Source organism: Strix uralensis, chromosome 18 (genome assembly GCF_047716275.1).
Source record: "Strix uralensis isolate ZFMK-TIS-50842 chromosome 18, bStrUra1, whole genome shotgun sequence".
In the NCBI taxonomy this organism is placed as follows: domain Eukaryota; kingdom Metazoa; phylum Chordata; class Aves; order Strigiformes; family Strigidae; genus Strix; species Strix uralensis.
Genome location: NC_133989.1, coordinates 7,848,533 through 7,865,368, shown reverse-complemented (window position 1 = coordinate 7,865,368; position 16,836 = coordinate 7,848,533). Strand labels below are relative to the sequence as shown.

The 16,836-nt window shown below is 40.6% G+C and overlaps 1 protein-coding gene across 2 annotated transcripts in view; it reads right to left on the bottom strand.

Annotated features, from left to right (window-relative positions):
• The window catches only part of ZNF217 (zinc finger protein 217), a 28,617-nt gene extending 15,743 nt beyond the window's left edge, over positions 1-12,874 (bottom strand). Inside the window, exons 1-2 of one of the 2 annotated variants that reach the window (XM_074888196.1) lie at positions 12,078-12,146; positions 11,541-11,748 (exon numbers count right to left, since the gene is read on the bottom strand). The gene's annotated coding sequence lies outside the window, so the exon portion shown is untranslated. Of the gene's footprint in view, positions 1-11,540; positions 11,749-12,077; positions 12,147-12,739 lie in introns of those variants that run through there. The other variant, XM_074888195.1, reaches the window with a different exon arrangement.
• Between the last annotated feature and the right edge of the window lie 3,962 nt (positions 12,875-16,836).

The window sequence follows — 16,836 nt, the reverse complement described above, 5'->3', positions numbered from 1 at the left end:
TTGTTGCCAGTTGCTTGTCTTCCATTTTTTTCTGTATCTCTAGACCTTAGTGCCTTTATTGTCCAGTCTTCTAATCCAGATCTAGACAATTATCAGATCTAATACCAAGAAGCTTCTAGCTTTTTTTAAACTCAACTTGTTTCAAGCCTGGGCCAAAGATTCATCACATGCCAAGTTAAACACGAATGGAGGGATCTTGGGGGGATAGAGCGTAAGAGGGAACAAGCCACTGGCTGACAGGTTGATGGCGATGGAACCTGGATTTTCTGCAGCCAAAGTCTCTTTTCTAACTATGTCCTTTATCCCCATTTAGTTTTATCACTGCCATGATTAACACTTCCTCTCTGCATAATGACTCAAAAATCTTTTGTAATAGGCAGGTTCAGTCTATGGTGCAACACTTCTCAATTGCTTTTCTCAATTTTGCCTTTCTACCTTCCCCATTCAGTTTTGACTTTCTGACTTTCACTCACCCTCTATATGCAAGTGAAGAAGCTGTAACAAAAGTTTGAAGCTGAAGTATTCAAAAAGCTTTCCCCTTTGTAAAACATAAGGAAAAACATATCAAAGGGTGCTGGTTAGCATGTTTTACTTCATGTTTAAACTTGCCATTTTGCTCTATTTCTACTGTAGTTTTAAGAGGTATTTTTTACACAGCAGGATAACATGCTGCAGCAAAGCTCATGTGCTTAAATGGCAACTATCTGCCCGAAAACAATTTATTTGTAAACCAAAAATTAACATCAACTTTGAAAGGCTCCTGAACACCTATAATGAATATCCAGGCAAGACAAAAAAATTTAACAAACTTAAAGAGTTTAATGCATTTACTTCCAGAGTCACAGGTAAGCACTCTGCAGTAGCAGGTATAGGAATCATCCTACAAAAAGGCCAGAGGCATTTCTGGGGTATGAAGTCAGAGCCAAACGCCAATGCCTAAAGTCCCACGTAGTGAATTGCTGAGATTTGTCATCAACTATTTCCTGGCTAGTGTCTACAAATACAGAAAAAGCTGATTACGCTTTATTACGCTCCCCACTTTGTGGCGTTACAACAGATACACAACAGAGCAGCCAAAATTAAGTCACTGTAGAAAGAAAACAGATGAAAACCAGCAGAAATCCATAGTCAATTCTTATCATCCACAGCATCCTGGGATGAGATGAAGGTAGGAGGGACATCCTTGTAACAGACTGCCACACACAGTTCTACTCAAACCTAACCTAGAAAAATACAAACATTTTGTAAAAAAACCATATGCTTCAAGATTTATCAGAATTTAAGGGATAGACATAGATTAAATCTACAGAAGGCCCTAGGTTGATCACTGATGGGTGAAAAATCCACCTCACGCAATAACATTTTCTCTGGTAAACCCTTTGAAAACGGGTCTGTTTCAATCTTATCTCAGCTGTCTAAAAAACTAAACCTGTCCTCACAACTGCACGTATAAATACAGAGCATGTAACTCCTCACGAGAGGAGTTTAACAGGAGTTTGGATCCAAATTTTATTGGGTATCAATAGGTTTGAACAAGCCCTTTGGAGACCTCTTCTATGGCTCTTCAAAGCACTTTACACACCTCCACCAAGCTGTTAGCTGCTGAATGCTTTTCAAGCTTTCACTGTTTTTAATAGGAGGCTCTGAACACTTTTGAAGAACTGGCCACAGCTCATCCTCTAGGCAGCATTGCAAAGCAGAGCAAGATATTCCTGTTTTAGGAATCTGAAATGCCTGTTTGCAGCTCAGGCAACTATTGCTCTTGGATATACCATCATATACAAGAGATAGTACCTATAGACTGAAAAAAAATTGCAGGTAGCATTTCTGAAGAAAACTGCAGATGCAACTAGACAGAATTATATTTAAACTGAGAAGATAAGACTAGAGCTTTTTAGCTCACCTTCTGACTCTAGTAGTATTATTTTTGTATCTGGCGATTACACACTTTGCTCTGATTAAATATATGGCTTTTACAAGCAGGCACGATTTTATGCTCTTAGTGTTTAGACAAGCTAACACATGCTCAAACTACAAACCAAATATCTACGCTAGGATTTTATCCATTATTAACAAAACCTCTCTTCCTAGGGAAGATGCCTTGGATTTGAGGACCAAAATGCTGATTAATTACATTCCTGTTATTCAAAACCCTGTAAGCAGCAGCAAAACTGTTAAGAGTTGCCTTAATTCTGTACTACTGCTTCCTTGGGAAAGTAGATAACCTGCAGTTTTGACAAGCACTGTAACTATTTGTGGCTGAAGGTCTGTATGTTAGTTCAACAAAAATATACAGTACCTGGGGTTTCTTCTGTTGTCTTTCACTTTCAGAAGACAGAACAGACATGACACCAGTATCAGTCAGAGATATTAAGCAAAGGAACAGAACAAAACAGGAAAACCTTCCTTCCAATAGCTGAAGAGTGATAAATTTGCTGCAGATTAACTCAAGGTTGAAAATAAAGAATGACTATCCCTCCTCACAATAAAGTCAGTCAGGAAATCTTGACTTCTGGCTCCCCTATCCATTTGTAAAAGTCAACATGCATCTCATCTCAGAGTCCAGGGCCCACATGTGCCAGTGGTTGCTGCAACTGCCTTGAGGTGAACGAGCAGGGCAGAAGGAACCAGTCTTGCTCAGCACACCTGGACATTTCCTGGAGTGGTCTGTCCAGAAGCAGCAAATTCTTCCCAACTGCAGGATGCCAACTACTGTACTTTTTTCTTCCAACAGTCCAGAGCCTGAGCATTTAGCAAGCTTTAGTTCACAACAGAGTCATATTTGGCTATATGGCCTTTAGTCAAATATTTCAACAGGTTTGCAGCAATACCTATTATATTTATAAACACCACAAAACATATATAAATAAAGATTGAACTGGACAGATGAGAACATCTTGTTTTCATTGCACTTGCCACACAACCCAAGAACCACACCAAAAAGCTGCTGCATATAAATGGATTATTAAAACAGAGAAAATTTTAATTAAGTGCCTGTAGAGAAGTTTAATTTATTTTTATTAAATTACACAACCAAAGATGACATATTACAGTCTCCAAGATTTCTTTGGGAAATGACCTATCAGTAGTAATTTTATTGCATTTCTACTTCCTGCATTTCAAAATTTCCATGAATATATAATAAAAACTCTAGACACACCTTTTAGAGAATGGCAAAGTCTAACCACTGAATTTCCCATTTTAAACACTACAGAGCACTGAGAATAAAAGTTGCAGAGCTAGTATCAGGAAAAACAACTATACCTTGCTAATTCTAATCTAGCAAAACTATTGTTAAACTGTAAAAAGCAAGCTGGAACAATTACAGAAGTTAACCTAATTGCTGCAACACTTTCTTAAAAACAGAAGTGAGAAAACTAGAAGAGTTACAACTAAGTATGATACTTATGTTACTTCTCTGTATACTAGAAGATATGTACTCAGAGGTAACTACCTCAACAAACTGTTAGCAGATCCCTAAACAAAAGGCCAGTAGCAAAGCTATTGCTGTTTAACAGATGACCAGAGCTTCTTTCACTATCCTAAGAAGGTTCCACAAGGTTTCAAATCCTACATAATCCAGTGCCAGCAACGAACAAGAAACCCACACTCAAAAACCCATCAGAGAACAAGCTGCTGCAGATTAACTACCTTAATTTTTACTGTGCCTAGTTGACTCAAACCTTCATGTAACTCTCAATTCCACTTTAAGAAAAATCTTGTTTTCCTCATGTTTCAAGAAGTTTTAGGATATTAAGAGTCATTTTACATGAAACATTCTTGTCTCTTGGTATGTTTATACCTCAGAACAGGTTGTTGCTTTTTGGCATTGTTAATTAAATAGATTTTATACTGCTGATTGCTTAGTGGAAACCACAATTATTTAAACACCTCTTATTTCAATATAAAAGTTTTGCTTTTTCAGAATAGTTGTTCCAGTTCTATCTAATGAACATAAATAAAACGTACCAGTTAACATCACTTTTTCCTCATGGAGACCACAAATAAAAACTGCCTTATGGATATTCTCTGTTTTGTCTGGGCACATCTATATTCAGGTATGATATTGATCATAGGCAGAGAGGCTCATACATAAATAAGTACAACTTCAAATTCTCAAATAAAAGCCTGAGCTGAGGCTGAACTTAGCTTACTTAAGAGCATTTCTTTAATACATATATATAATTGCATAAACTTAAGACAGTTGCACCACACCTAGTACACACACAGGATATTAAGCAGAAATACCATCCCTAAGTAGCTGCTAACAATATTCAAGAGCTCCAAACGTTGGAGATAGCACCTATAGTGTCCTAAGTTGTGTGTGTAGTGTTTGCAGAACCCATCAGTGACAACGGCTCCACTCTACCAGCAGTACTGGTGTGCTGCGGCCTTCATAGTCTCCTAGGTTTAAGTCAGAAAGTGAAGCAAAGTGTTACTGTGAGGTTCTAATTTACCAATTGCTCCAAAGTATTGGTCAGATTTCCAAACAGCCACAGCATGAAATTGCAAGTTCATCTCCACAGGTATTAGGGTTTTATGGCAACCACATAACTTCCTTTCTCCATTTAAGAAGGAACGCATACAAGTCACACCTCACGCAACAAAGTATTATCCTTTATTAGATAGAAATGTCTTTCCTACCCCAATTTGAGGGAAGGATAGTCCCTAAATCTAGGGAAGACAACACACTATTTGCTGCATAGACTGTGACCTTTTTTCTGAAAGTGCAACTGTCCATCTGCTTATGACTTAAAACACTGGAAAGCTATAAAAGTCAGCACAGATAAAACATTATTTTGCAGAATAGCAGAAGAGTCAGCTTTTCTTCATAACACTACATGAAGTCAATAACTTACTCTTCATTACTGGGCATTCTATTGCTTTCTAGGGAAGGGAAGAGCTACTCCCTTCTATCTTTTAACAGTCTATCATTTTAACACAACTTTCCAGTGTATTTCTTTGTTAATGGAGGAGCACGTGAGTACACCCAACACTGTTTCTCATCTACACTTAGGTTTTTATACCAAGTGTTCAAGTACAAAAATGTTTTTAAATAGTTTGTTAACAGTTCAGTCTGATAAAGAACTAACATGAGTACTTTTAAAGGAAATGGAGATTTAGGGGGAGGAAGGGGAGGAAGAGAGTTGTTTGTTTCAGTTGCAGGAAAGATCAAAATGAAGACTGAAGACGTTCAGGTTGAAAAGAGAACATAAAAGATGACCCCAAATTGGAATTTCCACTCCTTAAATCTGCAAATTTAAGTCCCCTTGTTAGTCTGCATCCTTCAGGCTTGAAGTTTTCAAAGTTATCCTAAACTTAAACTCTTAGAGGGGTTTTCATGGCTTATCTTTTTATCCTAAGAGAGGCTACTCTGTTTTCCTCAGTTACAGTCCCTTCTAACAACACTGCAGAGCTTTCCAATGCAATAATACTTAGACAGTTCATAAAAACAGAACTGAAGAAATAGAGACATATACACCAGAATGCAAGAATGTTATTACCCAGGCATTCCTCCACAAACACTTTAGAAAGATTGTGTTGAAAGCTCTTTTGTAGTCAGATAAAACAGACATACATGCAAGCCATTTTCCCCCGCAGTCTAGCAAACAGGATTTTAATCACCAGTGGAAAATAACTAGTAGTTAATAATGAACAATATTAGGAAAACTCCCTCCCCCCCATTTCAGACATCTATACTAATAGAAACAAAGGATATCCTTTCTCTAAAAAACCTTTTCCTGTGGAGTCCCTTTTTCTTTAAGGCTATATGTCTAACAGTGTTTTGGCAGTGGATGGATGAGCTGAATGTGTCTCCTCAGTGAACTGAATGCCTCTTCTATCAAAAGATGTAATTATTCCTTTTAAAGCAGAGAACATATAAGCTTGCATCATTTTGCACATGTTTTTCCTCCACTGAGCAAGAGCAAATATAAAAGAGACTAATTCTTGGCATTAAAGGAGGAAGTGCTACAAATAAGTATTGACTTTTAAAGTTCAGAAGGACTGCTCTAACAGCCAGATTTTTTCCCTTTTTTCCCCTCTGATTAGGAGAGAATTTCTCAGGAACCACAAAACCAAAGTGTACTTTAGACAATACGAAGCGGCCAATACCTGTTGTAGAAAGACTGAAAGACACAAGAGTGATCCTATTTTAAATAAGTCTGGGACACATTTCACCACTGCTATAAGATGATGCAACTTCATTAAATCAAGAAGTTACATGCACTTAAACTGGCAATGACCCCTTACCTTACAAAACAGTTTATTGTTCTCTCCACAGCAGGTAAAGACTCTCCTGGTGGAGTGAGTGATGCATTTTTACTGTTGAGTCAGTCTCACCTTACATAGACTGCCTTATATGTTTAGTCTTGGTTTTCATTTGAAAGAAGATATTTTCAGAGACCTTAAAAGCAAATTTGACTTTTTACTTCTTGGCAGAAGGTTGTTAGGTCTCTCCAGCAGCCACAACTACAAAGAAGTGGTAAATACAGAGTTTACCAAATTAGACCTAATTCCTTATTACTCAAGAGCCAGGACTTCCTCCATAGCAATTATAGGCAAGTTGCATCCCTTTGGGCAGCATAGGTGAAATAACAGGAAAAGGGATTCTTTTACTATTCTTGAATTTCAGAGTAGTCGTCACTTCCAAAGAGTTCACTTTGTTAAGGTCATTAATCTTCCCTCGTGCTCTCACCTGATTTCAACTCTGAATCTAACTCATGTCCAACACAGCTCAAACCCCTGTACCTTGGGAAAAAAGCAGCAACTTCTTATCCCTCCTTTCTGCAGAGCACTTTGAAGTTGTCACTTTCAAACACATCCACAATTTTGTATTTGCAAAAATCAGTCTTGAAAGATGGGAAAAGGTACACAGTGCAAGGGAAAGACATTTACTTCTACTTAAGTCATCCCCTGGACTAGCATCTGAAGATACTAAAATAGAAAAGTGCTAGAAATAGACACTTCAAATAGCTGCCTCCTTTCTTCCATGCAGGTGGGAGATCTTCCAGAGACCCACACAGACTGATGAGACTGAATCTTTTTAATCGTCGAGCATTACATTATCTCAAACTAGTGGACTGAAGGGATGCATGCGATGACGTAGTCTGACATACTGGCGCTTCACAGTGCCAAACTGTCCTTAGGAAGGGGAGTTAGCATCCACAAGAAACTGACCCTTCAGACAGGCACTTTCACATACAAACTTTACTAGCATAAGGAAAAATGGTTAGAAACAAACAAATAGAAACTGTTGCTGCTCTGGACCACCTATACAGCCGTTTTCCTTACAATGTACTTAACATCATACTCTTTGGATTACATCTAATTTGCTTCTTCCTACCTGTCTACCAAAAGAGAGAGGGGCTGACATAATCCCAAGGATTTCACCCAAACAATTCTCAACTATCATGATAAAGTATAAGCACAACACAAGGGCCTTCATGTAGTTTATGTCAGAGGTAAACTGCACTCACTTTATTAAACTGAAAAATGCAAGCGTACCCATTGCACATAAACAAACTCAGACTTTGATACTTTGTTACAGAAAATCTTTAGCACATAGAAAATCACTATCCAGTCAATTATTCACTTATAGTTGGATGGGTTTCTGCTCAAATCTTTAAGTCACACTGATCTACATAGATTTTCCTGCATATCCTAACCACATTTCCTCTTGTACTTTCTTTTGAAATTCTCTAGGCAGTCTGATAACCAATTCCATCTTCTGCAATGAACTCAAAGACATTATATTTCAAAACAAGTGTCACTTATATATTTGATTTGTAACTCATTTTTTTCCCAGCATGTATGTTGTTTTACTTTGAAACTGAAAGTCTGTTCTTGTCATACCACTTAACTTGCTGCCCCCTAAAAAAAAAAAAAAAAAAGAGGAATAATCAAAAGAGCTAGTTTTATGACAAGCTATAAACTATGCTCTGACCAAAGTCATATGATTCTAACAGTAGAAGTTTTAATATTTTTCTCCCACTGAAATATACCCAGGTTGGCAAAACAAGTTTTCATCAGCAACAAAACAAGATTATTTGGGAATTTCACTGAAAAAAGATGATTTTTAAAAGCAAATTGTTTTGAGAGTAGCTTTCTGTTTGGAGGTACACAAAAACCTAGCTAAGCTTGAGCTGGAAAAGTGTGATTGGTTTTTTTAATCCTAAAATACAACACATATTGAGAATCTTACACAGCTTGGTCATATCCTTTTCCTTACTTTTGTATTCAGTTGCAAATCTCTTGTGGTATGAGTCACATCTCTCTAAAAGCATGCATACAGTAGTCAGCAGAATCCCCTGATCGTATTAATGCACCAGAAAGAAAAACTTTTTTGCTACTAAAGTCACCTTAAAAAAGAGGGTCAAGGGTCATCAGAAATGACCCAAAGCCCATTAAGAGTAAATAGCAGTTTGAAATTAATGTAGTTATGAGATGTGGAAAGAGTATCTGATTGGAATGCTGATGTTCTAAATCAAGAGTCTCAAAAATAAGAGGGCTGAGCTGGCAAATGGCAGCCCTGCTGTAACTGAAATGTACTGTCTTGCTATATTTAAAGACAATACCTCAACAGTTAAGTATTAGAACATTTTAAGTGAGATAAATAAGCATAAGACACAGGCAAATATCCTTGGTTATTTAATCATCCTGAAAGCAGTGTGGAAGTGTGAGGGTGAGTTCAAAGGTCAAACTCTTCTTTCAGCTTCTTGCAAAGAAAAGAAAGCTTAGCCCATTTTACCTTAGGGAAGGGGGGGACTGTTCTTTCCATATGCCAGCGGTAGTTACAGCATTTCATAACACAGGAAAGAGGGAGTGTATTTACATATAGAGAGTATGGAATCTTTTACTAGGACAATGCATTCCAAATCAAGATTCAGGTTAGAGTTGGGACAACAAAAAGTCCCAAAGAACAAAGGGAAGTTAAAATTTACTTAACATTTCCCCAGAGCTTCTTAATTACAAACTCTCAGATTTTTGTAACTAAAAGTTTATTGTAATCACTGTTTTGAAAGTCTAAGTGAAACCCACAGTTCCTTTTTAAAATTATTTCCCCATGATCACAGTAATAACTTAGCACTTTGTTCATATAAAATATGATATTAATCTATCAACATAGTTCTAAATGAAAATATAGTAGTAAGGAGAAGATAGATTCTGAAGATTAGCAATAAGTGCTCAAAAAGGAATTTTTTTGAGTGTGATCTAATGAAAGGAGAAACCAAAATGAAGTAACCTTTTGTGTAAGACAGTCTGAAAAAGGTGCTAAAGTTTATTATCTTCCTCCTTCTAGCCCCTACCCTAAATCTTGCTCTCCCCACCCCTACCAAAACAAAGCAAAACCAAAACACATTATTCACTTAAAATGAAGGGAAAAAAGAAAAAATAATCCTCTAATCCAAAGCCTGGAAGCCATTCTCTAAAGACTACTTAATATGAAACTTTGTTTACAAGATACAAATATAGCCTTCTTACCACATTCAAAACCAGAAAACATCCACTTATTTAAAGAAATGCCTTTTCTATTTTGATCAACAAGGACGTAGGTATTCATTTTAAATTTAAATTCGGCCCCAATAGTGCCATATGAATGTTTTAAATTCATATATGATATGCACTGTTTAAGAATGTTTAAACAAAGGAAGTAGGAAAAGCCTCAAAATACACAGCAAAACTTAATGGCCTCAATTTTAAAATACATACTGATTGCAGCATGGCAAAATTATTCTCTTATGCTTACAGCCAGTCTTCAGAAAGAATAAGTGCAGTCAGTGTAGTAATTTGTCCCACTGGAAATTCTGTATAAAACATCTACCTAAAATAAACAAGGCTTCGCAGCAAGAATCGTCAGTTGCCATTAAGGACACACCTTAAAGTTCTTACCACACAGTAACTAAACAAGTACAAACTAGTGGTGACTGTTTGCTACTTTTGTCTTAAAAGTTAATGAGATCAATTCACTCCTCAGTATCAGATCTTAAGATAATTTTCTTAAAAATGCAAGAGACAAACAACCCCAAAACACGAATATCCAGGATTTGAGTGTCTGATGCTTTATCAGAATGCCTAAGGTTCTTGTAAACAGGAATATAAATATTAACGTTTAAACCTGACACCACGTAATACTAAAAGGTAAAATGCTTAACTGCTCAGAATACTAGTGCTCTGTACTGGAAGGCAGCTGTTGTTCCCCTGCCTTTTCTTTTGTTGTGCTTAATCTCATGTCAAGTCATTCAACCAACTCCAAAGCGATGAAGACATAATTGAACAACCTTAACTAAAAACTGATCTACTGTTCTTAAATAGCTATATATACTGCTTCACGATTCAAAAAGGCTAACATATGAAAAAGAATCTATAGAATTGAAATCAGCAACTCTGGTGCATGCAGAAGAGTTGCTTGGCCGTAGGCCAAGCCAATCAATAATCACTGTAATAACCATGTTTCTGAAGTTATTTGTTTTTCATATTCATCATCCTAAAAACTCAAAAGACAAAACTTGAAAACTCATACTGATTTCAAGAACGAGCTGTGAGATACAAAATCCAAATATTTTGCACAGAATTACAATACTGCTCATTAAAAAAATATGTTACAGAAAGATTAGTGATCACAAAGCACATTCCTGCTACAGATCTTAAAATATTGACTTAGTTACAGAACTAGTAAAGGGGAAGAAAAAAAATACCTCCTCCACCCTTTCCCTCTTCCCTCCCCCTCTGGCAAAGAATGCAGTTTATCCTACTTATTTGAAACTGTCCTTTTATATTATCCAAGGAAACTCTTAAACCTTAGTGTGGACATCACAAATTAAAGTATTAGTCGTATTCCCAAACCTACAGTTAATAAGAGCTCCTAAGAGCAATAAAACATGGCGTTAAAGCATTTGCAAGCTATTGTCATAGCACTGTGCTCTGATACCTTTGCAGACACAAAACCAGCCCCCACCAACCAACAAGCATGTAAGCATTGGTCAGCAAGTCAATGCCTGCTATTCAACTTGTAGTTAGGCGTTTTATTTCTGTGTCTTCCAGATCATATCACTCCTGCATTTCAGGGCCTAATAAAATGTGAAGAATGATATGCTCCCTCTCTCTCCTTGCATCTGAAACTGCGTTATTTCCCTCTCTTCTTTTTCACACATTCTTACAAAAACTTCCCTTTTCACATACTTCTATAAGAAAATATTTCACTGCATCTACTTCAGTTCCTATTTCTATTTTCGATTTTCACTAGATCCTTCTGCTACTGCCTCCCCCTCAAACCCACTGGTAGAAACTGATGTAGTTTTAAAGCTCTCAAGGTCATTTCAGAAATGAAAAAAAAAAATGTTGCCTTAAAAAACCTTTAAACACACAAAACCCCTAAACTAAACCCTTTTGAAATTCAAACGCCTTTCAGCAGCAGATCAATAACCCAACATAAAGATTTTTGTTCACCACCACTTCAAAACTATTACACTTCAATTCAAATACTTACTGGGAGTCACACAGCACATTTTATGGGATGGCTCATTAGAGTACATACAGACCTTACTTTGGCTGCAGGTTTTCTGTGTGGGAAACAAACAAAAAGAACCCCCACATCCAGAAACAGAAGGTCCAGTGGGTATCAGGGAACAGGAATGAAATCCAATCTCTAGATATTCTAGAATTTTATTGTCCTCGCTTGGCAACGTCTTTTGTTGCTTGAGAAGTCAGTTGAGGCTTATTTATTTATTTTCTAAACTTCCTATTCCCCTTAACAAAAAAAAAAAAAAAAAAAAAAAAGGAGAAACACGATGCCAAAGAAATTATCAGGAAGGGTTTAGTCCTTAGAAGACAAAGGTAAACGAAACAAAAACTGGCAAAACGGATCAATAAACTTTTCATTAACACCACCCCCCCTCCGCCCCATGAGCCACTTACTACAAATCCTTCTTCCAGGAACATCTTTGACTCACAAAGAAATAGTCTCTTCCCGCTCCACCCCCCCACCCGGCAGAAAAGCACCCCCAAAACCCAGGCGCGACGCCTCGAGTATTTAAAAGCAAATACCCAGGTATACAATGGGAGTTTGAGACACCTACTTGCGCGGGGGGAAGCCGGGGAGGGGGAGGCGATCCCGGGCAGGAGAAGGAAATCGGGGACAGCGAGAAGTTTGCGGGTGGGAGGGAGCGAGGGAGGGAAGGGCTCCGGCTCCTCTCCCTCCGCTGCCTCTCGCTCCCCTGCCCGCCCGCGGGCGCTGCGGGCCGGCCGGCCCCGGGGAGGGGGGGGCGGGAGGGGCTCGGTACCTGCTGCTGCTCCGCCGCGCGGGGGGGGGGGGGGCGCGCTGGCGTCACACACCTGGCCCCCTCCCCGGATCTTCCTCCTCCCCCCCGGGAGCCGCGTCCCCCCACACACCTGCCCTTCCTCCTCCTCTCCCCGAGGGGCGGTCAGTGCGCCTCGCCAGCCCCCCGGGCGCCAGGACAGCACGGGGATGGGCGGCCCTGCTCTGCGGAGAGGGGGGGGGGGGGGGGGGGAGTGCTTAACCCCCCCCCCCCCCCCCTCACAAGGGGGCTGTGTCCCCCCAGATCCCCTTGAAACGTCCCGGAAGGCAGCTGCCCCCCACCCCCCCGCGGTCAGACACACAACCAGCCCCTCACAGCAGAGACCGCCCCGAGGGGAAGGGGCTGCGCCTCCCTCAGGTGCCCCCTGTAAGAAGGAGGAGGAGGAGGAGGAGGAGGGAAGTTGACCCCCAGCCCTCCCTCACCTGTGCCTGGGCCGCCTCCCCGGCCGGCATCCTGAGGCGGGGGCAGAGGGAGGAGGGGAGCGGGGGCGGCCGCCCGCGGTGCCGCCGGAGCCCGGACTCGGCGGCGCTGGCGCTCGGGGCACTGTGTTTGTAAACCGCTCCCGCGGCAGCTGTTGCTCGGGCAGCCCGAGCGTTGGGCCACACCTCCCAACAGGCCACGCCCCGGCAACGCAGGCCACGCCCCACAGAGGCGTAGGCCACGCCCCCCCAGCGGCACAAGCCCCGCCCCCCTCGCGCGGGGCGGGCGGCGCGTGAGGCGGCGGGGCCGCAGGGGCGGCCGGGCCCGGCCCGGGCGTTAAATAACGAACGTGTGTGCGCGCGGGGCGGCCTCTGCTGCCGCCGCCGCCACCGGGTCTGCGAAGCGCCTCGGAGCGGCGAGGCCGGGGCGCTGCCGGGCGGTGGCGAGAGCGCGGCGGCGAGCGTTCCCTTTGTGTCGCCGCGGCGTGACGGGGGAGCGCGGGAGTGGGCGGCGGTGTGCAGCCCGGTAACGGCGGGTCGGGGCCCGGGGCCCGGCCGCCTTTGTGATTCAGGGAGATGGGGCGATGGTTATCTCCGTGAATAACAAAACGCAGCGGAGGAAGGTTATCGAAAGCCTTGTATCACCCCTGCGCACACCCGGCAGGGGCCATTACGGGCCGGATCGGTCTGGGCTGCTCCTATGGCCTCGTCTTTGCAAATGTAAATAAAACCAATGCGCCTCCTAAGTATTGTCCATCGGTTTCCTTTGGTGGATCGTTGAGGGGTGAAATGCCCGAACCGTCGCTGTCCGCCTGCGGGGAGCCCCGGTGACCTCTGGCCTCTGCCGAGCAGTTGGGCTCGGGAGGTGCTGCCGCACCAGGAGGGGGATCAGCATGGAAACACGGCAATTTGCTATAGACGTTCCCCAGAAAAGGCCAAGGATTCTCATATTTTGCACTTCTTTTGACAGTCGTAAGCGCTCAGCTGTTCTGTCTGGCATAGCGTTACTTCTTCAGCGGTACGGACGCTAGAGGGGAATTAAATGCAGCAGACAAAGACTTAAAATATTTTTTCAAGTATTCCACTTGGAACTGAGGAGCTTTTTAGGAGTTAAATGCAGTCTGTAATACTTCTAGCAAAGTGCTTAATCTCCGCTAGACTCTGAGGTTAGCACCTTCTTCAAGTAAATGGGATAAGAAAGAGGTGAGTTTCCATGTGCTCTTTCCTCTTGTTTTTCCCCCAAAGACACACTGAGACCTGTTAAAGTCAGTTTAGTTTACATCAGTAGGTTTAGATCACACCCAGGGGCTTATTTGCTTCAATATAAAAATCATCCTGCCCTGAATGGAGGACATATCTAAAATAATTGCAACTAGAATGATGTGGGGGGTTTTTTATGTGTTTTTTAAAGTGTTCTCAAAATGTTCTCCCAGTCTAAAATGAGCAACACAACTCAGGTTGAAATTTAGGTCATTTATATGGCAAATAAAGATTAATCAAAAACGTTACAGAATGTGGTCATATACTTACCCACCAGGTAATTCTGGAAGATGAAATATCTTTATTGGCAAATTTGAATCTTGCCTCACACTAACTTGAAACAGAATTCTTTTCATGGAAAGAAGGTCAAAAATGATAAGCTCAGACTTTTAAAATACGTATGTTTAAGACGTGGCCCTTCAACAAGTCATACAGTGCACCCTCACTAGCGGAATTCCTGAAAGTTAAAAAAAACCCTCTGTGTGAATCAGCTGTGTGAACCAAGACCACAGGGTTTTGCCTTAAGTTTGCTTTCTTTACAGGTTTTCAGGCGTTGGGTCTTGGTCCTCCCACTACTCTGAATGGTCTGAGAGTTTTGAATTGATACAGGAGGAAACTGATATAGGGCTTGCTGCACAATGAGCAATTTCAGTTGTTAAGTGTGATTTTTTTTGCGGTGTGATGTATCCAACCGAAGTGTTTATACATGCATGCAAAATACTCCACTACATTGCAAGAGCTTCACATTTCTTTGTAACTTGCTGCACACTGATTTGTACTACGTGACCAAACCTGATCCCACAAACACTCCTAAGTTTAAGCTTAGGAGTAAGCCAGTACACTTCAGTGGGACTTGCTATGTAGGTTTAAGCATTGATTATCTACAAATGCCAGCATGGCAAGAAGAACAAAGTAGAATTTAGCTGGAAATGGGTGTGGGAGTTACCAGTTTTGCTACACCCAATGTCCTGACTCACATGACTCTCTTAAAAATCATGACTGTTAAAAAATTAGGGTTTTTATTGTCTTCTGATTTTAGCATTTTGACAGCCCTTATATTGAAAAGTTACAACTTCAGGGCCCAAAAACTTTGAAAAATATTGGACTTGTGCTTTTGCTCTTAACTATGTCTCCTGAAAGACTCGCAGAGTCAGGTTTTGCAATATTTCTTGTTCTTATGACATACCAAAACCCATTACTTTCCCCCCTCCTTTCATTTTTTACCCCCTTTTAAAGATTGTACTTTTTCAGGTGAAATATACTGACCTTCTTGATTATAAGGGGCGTTTCACTGGAGCCAGGACTCTGGACGACTGTAAACATGATTTAACAGAGAACATAGAAGCTGTATGGTTTTTATCCACTGAGATATGGTACCTCTGTGGAAAACATAAGAAAATAAAAAGACTTTCAGGAAAAAATGAGAGCTCAGAATATCTTAAAACTTTTCTTCTTGTTTCCTTTTTTCTGAAAATGCATCGTATAATATCACATTACATGACTGAAATGAAAACATCCAATTTATTTTTACAGATTAGCCACAATGACCTCCGTGATTTATGCTCATGGTGCTGGAAATGTTTGATATGAGGCAAGGGCCAACTTGTAAAAATAAATCTTATATTTTCTTCTCCCTCTGTTTTGCCTTGTGTTGAGGACATTTGCTGCCTTTCTGGAGAAGCTTCAGCAATCCATGTATTATGTATGAAGCAAAAACTTCTGCAGCAAATACACAGGAAAGACTGACAGACCTGTGTTTACTGTTCTGTACTATATGTTACTACACAGTCTTGCAATATTAAACCTAGCCCCAAACTAGACTTTGGAACCAGGCAGCATGCCCAAAATTGTGATAATCTCCTCCATAACAACAGAAAAAAAATAAAATAACATTGCTGAAAGCTGAAAAGTTTAGCTTCAGTCCCCAAACTCCTAATGTACTTAAATTTATAAGTTCTTTTAAATTACATTTTGTACATTTATATTATGTAAAAATCCATACTAAAAGTCTTGTGAACTGGCTCAAGTCCTGCTCTTCTGCATAGTGCACACAAGAAAACCCTCGCTGTCAGAGAGAATGAAAACAGAGCTGATCAGGCAACAGGAAGCCTTTACCTAAATTTAAAGTCTTTCAAGGGTTACTGTGGATGTTTGTCTCAAACAACTGACCTGAGTAGCAAAATACCCCATCTATACCTGGCAGCCGGAGATCAGCCAAGTTTCATTCTTTTGCACAGGCACTCTCTCATTTTAGATTCATATTTAGGCAGCTATTAAATCTGGCCCGTCGTGTGGTTGAGGCACAAATGGGATTTAGGGGATCTGGGCTCAGTCCCAGCTCTGCCACAGACTTCCTGCGTGATCTTGGGCAAGTCTTCTCACAGGGCTCACAAAATTTGGCAGGTTTTATTTTTAAGCCCCTGCTCTAGCAGTCAAGTCATTACATGAAATTCTCCGTTCACTGGCATGAATAGATAAATAAAGTAAATACGCAGTGTTTTAGCTTTTAAGGAGATAAGCTTGAAACCATGATCACAGTGTAACCTAATGGCTCACAGTTAGAGAACAAATTTTAGAAGTCCTTTTTAAAGTTATTTTGGGTATCTGGGCCATGAGTTGGAATGTAAAATTCTACAGTTTTCATTTCTGCACAACAATTTCTATTTGTAAAATCAGGGTAATTTTCCTTCTTTGCTTACAACATTGTTCATGAATTGTTTGTGCGATGTTCAGATGAGACTGAGACTAGAAAACAGACAGAATCTCTTATGAGAAGTCTTTATCAGTGTTTTGTGGCTTGTTTTTTGAATTTCCCCTTTGCACAAATTACTTATTTCAGC